Source organism: Pogona vitticeps, chromosome 8 (genome assembly GCF_051106095.1).
Source record: "Pogona vitticeps strain Pit_001003342236 chromosome 8, PviZW2.1, whole genome shotgun sequence".
NCBI classification, from domain to species: Eukaryota; Metazoa; Chordata; class Lepidosauria; order Squamata; family Agamidae; genus Pogona; species Pogona vitticeps.
In genome coordinates, this window is record NC_135790.1 from 27,696,230 (window position 1) to 27,707,026 (window position 10,797).

Below are 10,797 nucleotides of genomic sequence, written 5' to 3' on the forward strand. Positions count from 1 at the left end.
TAGGGTCATTTCCAAGATGTCAGACCTGAACTACCTAATAGAGCAGGAGGAGAACCAAGCAAGGAGGGTGGTTCATGTGAATGCCCTAAAACCCTACTACAGAGGGGAACAGAGGGTTTTATTCGCGATAAAAGCAGCTGAGAGTGAGGAAGCTGAGTTACCCTTCTGGGAGGGTAGAGGGGAAGTAAAATACAACCCAGAGGAGGTAAAGATCAGTCCTGCACTCACCCAAGACCAGCAGCAAGAACTAAAAATGCTGCTTGGTAAATATCAGCAGGTGTTTTCCAACAAGCCGGGGATAGTGAAGGGAGTGATGCATCGGATCCACACAGGGGATGCACCCCCGCAGGCAGTATCCCCATACCGAGTAACGGGACCCTATAGGGACAAGGTGCGGAAGGAGCTGGACGAAATGCTGAGGGAGAACATAATCGTCCCCTCTTCTAGTCCTTGGTCCTCGCCGATAGTCCTTGTAGACAAGCCTGATGGGAGCATTAGGTTTTGTGTCGATTACAGGAAATTAAACCGTGTAACCACTCCTGATGCCTACCCAATGCCCAGGCTAGACAACCTGATTGAAACCATAGGGGGTTGTCGGTTCATCTCATCATTGGACCTGGTAAAGGGATATTGGCAATTAAGAATTGATCCCAGGGATCAAGAAAAGACTGCCTTTTGCAGCCCTTTTGGTCTCTATGAGTTTCGAGTCCTGAGCTTTGGTCTCAGAAATGCACCAGCCACATTCCAAAGGCTGATGGACCAGACCTTGGCAGGGCTCAGTGACTTTACAGTGGCCTACATTGACGACATAGGGATCTTCAGTAATACCTGGGAAGATCACCTGATACACCTGGAGTTAGTGCTGCAGAGGTTAAGTGCAGCAGGGCTAACAGTAAAGGCCGGCAAGTGTCAGCTGGGTAGCCCAGAAATAAAATACTTGGGTCACATGGTAGGGGGAGGAATGATAAAACCCCTGGAGGCCAAAATAGAAGCTGTTCGTGATTGGCCTAGACCCAACACCAAGAAAAAAGTCAAATCATTTCTTGGGTTGGTGGGCTACTACAGAAAATTCATCCCGAGGTTTAGCGAGATTGCGGCTCCGCTGACCGATCTGACGAGGAAGAAGGCTGATGACCGCATCCCGTGGACCAGCGACTGTGAGGCGGCGTTCCAGAGGTTGAAGGAGGCGTTAATCAACTATCCAGTCCTGCGGGCTCCAGACTTCGACCGGGAGTTCATAATCTACACCGATGCGTCTAACAGCGGGGTAGGAGCAGTTCTGTGCCAGGAGGATGAGAATGGTGACCAGCATCCAGTGTCCTACCTGAGTAGGAAACTTCAAAAAGGTGAGAGACATTTGGCAACCGTGGAGAAGGAGTGTTTGGCCATAGTCTACGCGATCCAGAAGGCCAAGCCTTACATCTGGGGAAGACATTTTATTCTGTGTACTGACCATTCACCACTGCAATGGTTAAAGACAATGAAAACCCACAATAGCAAACTTATGAGGTGGGCTTTAAACCTACAGGACTATGACTTTGAAGTGAAGGTGGTCAGAGGGTCAGTGAACTGTGTTGCTGACGCCTTATCAAGAAGACCTGAAGAATGAAGACGGCGAAAGAACATGGACTATGTGTATATAATGCTGATAAAAAGTAAAATGTACCTGGTTTTGAATTTGGTTTGTATTAATAAAGGTAAATTGATGTACTGTATATGGTAAAATGTTTAAATGCATATTTGCTATGGTTAACTTGGAGTGTAAGTATGAGTAAGTATAATATGGTATGTATAACTGTTTTGTGTATTTTATTCAGGTTGTTTTTTGGTGAAAAGCACTTTTAGCTTTCCCCCTACAAAACAACTTATAAAGAGGGGAGGTGTTACAGACAGCACTGATGTTACCTGTCTGTCATGGGTTTGGAGGGAAAGTTCCATCCTATGGGGAGTGGAAGGCGGGACATCAGGAGGAGGGGCTGTACTGTATAAATATGTGATGCCTGTGTGGTGAAGACACACACTAGAAGGAGACTCTGGGTGAAGAAGCAGCAGCTGGGAAGAAGAAGCTGTTGTGGGAGTCTGTGTGTCAGACAGGGTACTACTGTGTGTCAGAGTACCAACCTGATAGGTTCAGGTGTCTGTTGGTTAGCCAGAACTGATAGGTTCAGGGTCTGTGCTTTAAGTTAAGGTTCTGTGTGAACCAAACTGTATGCTTGTATGAGTGAGAATAAGCCACGTTACTTTATTTATTCACCTGATTGTTTTATTTACCCTGTTTGTATTTAAAATAAACCTTATTCTCTTTATTGTTTAAAAATCCATCCCTGGTCTGTGTGACTTCTTACAGGGAATGGTTGGTGGCAGCTTAGTGTAACTGTGTGACATATCCCGGTAGGTCTGGGTTTGTCGCACCCACCTCCTTTCTTTCTGTGTTAGAATACATTGCGTTGACCCAGTTGGCTCTCCATGGGACTGGAAGACGTTGCTAGCTGTTACTAAGGAAACAAACGGGAGGCGAGGAGAGAGAGACAAAGCCAAAGCTTAGCTGTGAGGAGATGCCATTTTCCTGTATATGTTTTCTCGTCAATTGTAAACACCCAGAGATTTGGTGTAATGGATCTGGACAAGTATCTTTATTGAACCGTAAACAAAACCAAGGATTTGGTATTCCCCTTGTTGAAACTGATGAAAAAAAGCCTTTGTTCCAAACTTTATCTCACTCTCCTAACAGAGTGCTTTCTCAACAGTTTGGGTTTGACAGCCATGGCTGGGATGGAAATCATCGTCCCAGCTTTCCTCATCTTTGAGATGCATTAAACATTGCATCTTCCCTAATGAGATGTAATGAAAAGGCCAGAATGAATGCAAATGATTTCCATTTCACACATTCCAAGAGGATTAGAATATATTAAGGGCAGTATTAAATATTTAAACAATAGGTACACAAAATAATTTTTAGAAGGCTCTGGATTTCATCTGGATGGCTCACTGTGGCTGTACTAAACTAATGATGAATTGTGAGTTTTCATACCATGTGGAACAGGGTGTGGCAAGTCATAAGGGAGCTGTCTGGAGAGAGCAAACCCCAAGGTCCTTTGCCAGAACGGACAGAGGGGATGAGGTGGGTCTATGTGACTGTGGAAGACACGCCAGATTGGGAAGAGCATGACCCATGACCCAGACCATGAGCTGCAGACTAGACTCTGGCTCAGAGAGGCCAAAGAAGCCATCTATACCAGGCGCAGTATGGTATGAGAAACAGAGGTGCTCATTCTGAGCCCAGGTCCCAATGTCATACTGGAAAGAGAGTCCATAACCCAGGATCCTTTTGAACAACAGAACTATCAATGGGAGTCCTCCAGGAGAACCTTCTCTGTACCAGGTGTTCTTGATAAACTGGACTTCTTTATAGCCAGAGCCTCACAAGCACTTGCTCACGAGCAGGAGCTGGATAGTGGCAGAGAGGAAACCAGGGAGAAGGTTCCAGTTAAAAGAGTTTCCCTTTAAGACATTCTATCGTTCAGCAAGAAGGTGGAGTCGGGGAGGAGTGGGATAAAATGCCTCAGTTGCATTCTCTGTCTTGTAGGAAGTGGTTTGCCTGGAGCTCTCCAAGGTTCTGAAAGCCAGCCTCATCCTGCATATTGCCTGGTTTGCTAATCACATACATCAAGAGTTTGCTTAAGGGTGCCACAACCTCTCCCATCACCTCAAAGACACCCTCCAGGGGGTGCTTGGTGGCAAGGAAACAATTCCAGACTGTAAGAAGTCCAAATCTATCAAATTAGCCCTAAGGAGGACTGTTTGCTTTTTCTTGCGACTGCTAATGCAACTGCTAGTCCTAGCTAGAGTAGGCCCATTGAATCAATGGGCTTTACCAAAGGCTTGTCAGCAGTTGATTCAATGGGGATAGCAACTGGAAATGGGCCTTTAACTGCTGGCCATTAGTGTATGATGAGACTGTTGGTTCGTAATATGTGGAAGAGCTGATTATGGAAAGGCCTTTATAGGAAGCAGACAATTAGGCTGGGAGGTTGATAGAAAAAGCCACGGGGGAGACAGAAACTCATTTACATGGGCCAGCTGATGCCATATTAGCAATTTGTTACAGTAAATGAAGCTGTTTCTAAATTTCTTTTAAAACGAAATTAATTCCAGCACTGTCGGCGAAGATGATGGGGTTGCATTTCCAAACAGCATTCCTGCTTTCTCTCTGGAGGCCAGGAGACTAGAGATGACTTCAATACTCACAGCAAGAACCTCCATTGTGAGGCTTCTGCTGTTCATTACTGCTGTGACACTTGTCTAGTGAGGTAAGAATGAGTATTGTGAACAGGGAAAAAGAGGTTTGCTTCCCAGTGTTTATTGGTGGTTTGAGCTACAAGAAGGATTGGAATGGCTTTCCTCTTGTTTTCCAAAACCTTAAGTATCTTCCTCTATCAGTTTCAAGGTTTTTCTTTGACAGGATCTTGTAATGTCAGAAGCAAAACCCATAGAGTTCAATGGGGCTTTATTTCAGGTAAGGGTGCTCTCAGATAAGTAAGGATAAGATTGTAATCTATGGCCTCATTCCTGTGTTTAAGAGAAAGCTAACTAGAATGCATAAGGAAAGGGAGAAGACACATCCCATTCCATCTGTCCGTACCCTCCCCAAGTGGAAACCACTATTTTGACAATAACAGCACAGTATCTCTGCACAGCTGGAAATGTGAATTTTGCAGGATCAGACAGAAAGTCTCTCTGGGTGAAGAGAGTGATGAGGAAAGGAGCAGAATTATCCTCTTGTCTCATGTATCAAGATCAACTCTGTCTTGTATAATAGACAAATACACCCACACTCACACCCAGTGAACACTTGTCTGTCTCATCCTCACATGTGAAAACAAGAAACTTCAAGCTTTCTCTTCTCATCTGCCAGAGGGTGAGATAATGATCAGCTGAGAAGTTTGCCTTCCTGAGAGCATTGATATAAAGTAGGAGAGCTACTGATTTTTTGCATGGACTTATACAAATCAGAAGCACTGGACAGGGTGTGAGTGTCTTTTCGAACCCGAGCCAGCTGTTCTTTGCTCGCTGTGCATGTACTTAATTTCAGATCAAGAAAAGACACTCGTTTTGTGCAGGGCCGTTTTGTGCAAATTGCAGAGAAGGAGGGTGACACAGTGCTCCTGGTCTCATTCTTGCACTGCAGACAAGGAAACTCACAGAGCTTGGAGACTTCATTTCAAGGTAGCTTGCTGCGTCAAGGCATTTTGTCATAAAACTGGGTGCAAGGCCCACCCGAAAGCCCCTGACACCAAAGGAAAATGGAAGTGGACTTTCAGCCACATTCAGTTTTGATTTTTCATATTGTTTGCTCATGTTCAGGGGTAGTTTGGCCCCTTGTGGCTCCCCCAGGGTGGAGGACTGACCCCTGGACTTGGGTAGAGCAATCTAACACTCTAGATATGTAGTCAGAGGAAGCCAAGAAAAAAATTCCATCTGATTTGCAGAGGCTGGCTTCTCAGATCCATCCCCCAAACAGCTGGAGTTGAGTTAGTTATTTAAAATAGGACATGCACAATTAAACAGGAGCTTTGAAGTTTTCTTCTTCTTTTTTCTTTTCAGCTTGAGAAATTCATTTTTAAATACGCTGCTCTCCTCACCAGTGGTGTTATAGCTCAGGGAACCAAATCAAGGGAGCCTTTTACTCAATTTTAAAAATCATTAATTAGTTTTAGCAAAGAGAAAAAGGTATACAATCTGTGGTCAAACTTTTCTCCCTTCCCAAGAGTATAAGCTATCTGGTATGGAATAGGCTTTTTAGAAAATAAATTGCCCGCAACAGTTCTGTAAGTATCAAGGAAATGATGGGTTGAGCAAAGCAAAGCAAATTAACCTAGGAATTAGCAAGAGGAAACAATGAGCCACATGAAACGTTTTGCAATCCAGTTTGCCTGGACCAAATTGACAGGACATGAATGCAGCTGATGTAAACTGAGGTAGCCTTTTAGCATATTAAAAAAGTGTACAGCATCTCATCTCTAGACCTTGGCAAGGATAACAATTTGCTCATTGTTCTACACTTACAGTTCCTTCTTCAGTAATAATGTCAAGTCAAGTCAACAAAAATGCCTTTCACTGTAACTGCAGAGATTCTGGTTTCAGTGAGCCTTGGGAAATATTGGGTATCAGCGAGAGCAGTGGTTCCCCAGATGTTCTTGGACTTCAACTCCGAGAAATCTTGACCAGCAGAGGTGGTGGTGAAGCCTTCTGGGAGTTGTAGTCCAAGAACATCTGGGGGGGGCAAGGTTGGTGACCACTGAGCTAGAGGAGCCTAGTGGTTAAATGGCAGTACTGCAGTCAAGACTCTGCTCATGACCTCTGTTCAGGTTGCCAACTTGACTCAGCCTTCCCTCCTTCCAAGGTGAGTAAACTGAGTACACACCTTGCTGCTTGGGCCATATCCAAGGCATCTTGAAGTACAGGCTGGTTGTATTGAGGAGTCCTTCAACCCGACAAGCCAGTCTGATCCTCTGAGCGACACCTGAGTGTCATCTGTGAGACAAAGGTTGAGATGGATATTGCTCGGGGCTTCCCCTTGTAAATATTTTAATGAAATTGTTTTTTTTTTAAAAAAAAAACACTAGAAACATTTCTGGGCAGATTTGCAGAAATTAATAAAACCTGGAAGAAGCATCCCAAGGTCCAAAAAAATGTGGTGCTGTGCCCATGGCCGATTTCTATTGATAATTCAGGGGTTTCGGTCTCTGGCTGAGGAGCCAGAGGTTGGGAGTTCGATTCCCCCACGGGGCTTCCTTGATGGGGGCTGGACTTGATGATCTAGAGGGTCCCTTCCAGCTCTACAATTCTAAGATTATTCTAGAAGTCTGGCTTCACTCAAAGATGTGAGGACATAAGAAAACATTCTGACATTTATCAACAAAGAAATAAGAGGTTGATTTTTTTTAATTTTTTGCAAGCTAGATTTTGCCCCAATGATTCCCTGCGGAAATAGCGTGGCTCCATGAAGAAGTCCCCGAGACCTGTTAACATCGGCCCTCCTGCCCCGTGGATAGAGAAGGATTTAACAGATGCAGCATTATCCGAGGCTTGCTGATCTTGCCGTGGGTGTCTTTCCGTACTTGGCAACTGCAGACAAAGTGATTGTGTGTGAGAACACCTGCTAGTAAGTCACTGGGATGAAAAAAAAATCAAAGACGGATTCTCTGGAGGTGTACATCGTAGATGCCTGTGGAGCAAAATGGATCCATGCTGGTTTCACTCCAGCTGCGGTGCTCGCTTAAAAGCGAAGCTGCCTTTTTTTAAAAAACCCATCTTAAAACACTTCACTAGTCATCACCAGAACATAGTAGATTGATTTTTAAGTAGCCTGGTAGTTTTCATGACCATTTAAAGTGTGTGCTATAGAACTTAGTAAAAAAAGAGGAATGCAAATCCTTACTCGTCTCCCTTTCAAACAAGGTACCATATTTTTCTCTTCACCTGGCAGAAGGTGAGATAATTTTGACTGCAGTTTTTGCATTGATGAGAATGATATTTGGTGAATAATGGCTCAAAACTATAACAACTACTGCCGTTTTGTATGGACTTTTCAAAAGGAGAAGCATCAAATGGGTTGTTTGCATACTCTAAACCAATCAGCCAGCTTTCTCTGTTCGCTATGTGCCTGAGCTCAGTTTTATACAGGAAAAGGTGACCATTTTGCCCAGAGACATTCCACAGAGGTTTCGGAAACCTTCAAGGTGAAAAGTACTCATGGTCTCATTCTCGTGCTGGAGGTGGCATCTCACTTTGGCCCTTTACCAGGCAGAAGGGCCCAGCAGACAATTCTAGTGAGGCAAAATTTTCCCATTGCAGAGGGAATTTATTGCAATTCTTGGATCTTTTCCTATTTCCCTTTTATAGCACAAAAGACTAGAACAGACCAATCTGCTACTGAAATCAATTAATTGCTAATTTCAACATCGTCTTTTTCTTTTTTTTCTTTTTGGAAAATATAAAGGTTATTTCAATCAGTTTCCTGTAATTTGGGGAGCTATTAGCTGACCGGGGCATGATATAATTATACATACAACATATTAACAGCCCGGCATATAAATCTCACTACTGTCTTAATGAGGAGCAAAGCTGGATCCCAGCTTTGAAAAGTCAGTCTGGAATGATTGCCAGAGCTTCATCGGTTAATTGATTAATGAGGAGTTAGCCTTGGAGAGCTGATATAACGGCCTAATAAAAATCACTGGAATTCTTAAATATGTAAAAACTTGGAGGGGTTTCCGGTGAACTGATGGTGTTACCTCTTTCCTGGAAGTGAGGGAGAAGGACTAAAGGGTTTGTTGGCAGAAGGAGAACTAGAAGATGATGGAATGAGTGCACGATTAATATAGGCATGAGACTGAGTGGACTGTTCAACAATGAAAGCATACATCTTATCCCCAAATGAACTCTCTGTGATATAAATCCAAATTAAGTGCCTGCCACCACGCAGGCCTAAGGATGGAGGAGAATTTAAGTTCAGTTCGTTTTTCACAAGAATTTCCTTTAAACTTGCAAATGTCTTCATCATCAGGGGGGAAACAACCCAGCAGTAAAGAAGCTTGAACGTAGGAGAAACCAAAGCTAGCAAATCTGTCCATCCAGGCCCAGGACTCTTAAACAACAACAACAACAACAACAACAACAACAACAACAACAACAACAACAACAACAACAACAACAACAACAACAACAACAACAACTGGCTTTGGATCCTTGCGCATTCCACCATGTAACTGGTGGATTCGAGCTGCCATCTGGTGCTTTGACACCCAGTGTCAGAATAGACGTGGTGACTTCCAACTTCCAGGAGGACAAGACAACTCCAGATTGGAAGAAATTTTTGGCTGAGTTTGTTTTTGAAGAATTTATCCAAAATTCGCAAATTGCATTTTGCCGTTAATAGGAGGGAGAGGATAGGTTTGTTTACAGCTGGTAATCATGATGGGTGTATGAGTCAATCTTCAGCATGCCTCTTTAAACTGGGAAAATGTGACTGCATTTCTATTCAGCTTGTAGGCTTCCATCAGCATCAAGTTGACTTCTGTGGGAATGGGATTCTTGGCTACCTCAGCCTTTGGTTTGATTCAGCAGAGCAATTCTTATGTTTTAATTAGGACTTTTCCATCCTTCTCTGTTTTTTCTTTCTGTTACAAATGCCCCTATTTTTGGGAACACAGTGTCACTGTGAATGGAGACTCGTTCCCAAGAGTCTCCTGGAAGATGGTTTCCTCCTAAGTGCACGAGATGTGAACGGCTTCGCTCTGCCCCCTCAAAAGCTGGAGAGTGGGCTGTCATTCCACATGGATGATAACAAGATAGACCAAAAAAAAAGCATGAAATAAGTAGTCCTACAGAAGAGGGTCAGAATCTGTTATTGATCATCCCATATTGCAGGACACATCATCATAGGCTCAAGTTACAGGAAGCCAGATTTAGGCTGAACATCAGGACAAATTCCCTAACTGTTAGAGCAGTACGACGACAATGAAATCAAAGACCTTGGGAGGTGGTGAGCGCTACTACACTGTGGAGGCATTCAAGAGAAAACTGCATGGATTTGGATTCCTGCCTTGAGCAGGGGGTTGAACTCGATAGTTTTGTAAGGTTTCCTTTGTAGACTATCCATTGCCCATGCTGACTGGGGGACTATAGATGGGATCTCTCTCTCTCTCTCTCTCTCTCTCTGTGTGTGTGTGTGTGTGTGTGAGAGAGAGAGAGAGAGAGAGAGATTCAGGGAAATTTCAATTGGAGCAAACCATCTGGCCTAGGAAATGCCAAGTGTCCCTCAACTACAAGACCTGCCTCTCTCTCTAGGGCTCTCTTCTCTCTGAAATGGCCTAGTTGTGAAGTGCAGGTAAAGCAGCTAAATTTCACAGCATTCCCATTGATACAAATGCTGTGCAATCACTTGAGGTCTGGGGAGCAGATGCTTCTCCACCTTCCTGCAACTCCAGAGATGGGTTTGCAGCCCACGTCCTCCTGCGATGGGCTCTTGCTGCCTTCTCGTCACGCCAAGCCCTCTTGAGCGTAGCCTGTTAGAGAGGCCACTCCATTAAGTCAAGTAGGTTTGTTGCCACGTTCCTGCACTGGTGGATTTCACTGACAAACAGAAAAGTGTGTGTTAGGTGCATGTGTGTGTTTGCAAGAGAAAGTTCTCAGAGGTCCCCTTTTCAGGATGGAAAGAGAATGGCAGAGGAAGGTCTGCAAATGGGTAGCCAATCCTTCTAAAATAGGGTGGGGCAAAGTGCAACCTATGAATTCCCCATGAACCTCTTTCCATTTTCCCTTTTTTGGGGGGTGGGTGGGTGTCCTCCATGGGTCCATCTGGCAATCAGGACTCTGGCAAAACTGCCCCCAAAGGGTCTAGAGGGCCTGAAACCCCTTTTAAAAAGTGACAGAATTCAGGTAATGGGGGTGTTTGTGGGCCACCCTCCAAAGTCTAGAGGTGCAACATACAGCCCTGGGACCTTTGAGAGTGGTCCTCCTCATTGTAGAAATAAAATTAATTCTCTGCTCACCAAGATCATCACAAGATGCTCACAAGCCTTTCAGGAGCAGAATGGGCAACCCAGTCCCCATCTTCAGCTGGAAACCCCAGAGTTTCCCCTAGACAGCCCACTGTTGCCCAGGGAACAAGGAATGTCGGGGCTCCCTCTGTATGTGTCATCTTCACTGAGCTAATTTATGAGGTTAGGCGGGTGCTCTTTCCATTCCTATTTTTATCTTGTGTCTTCATTCTGCACATACTGGCATTCCCTG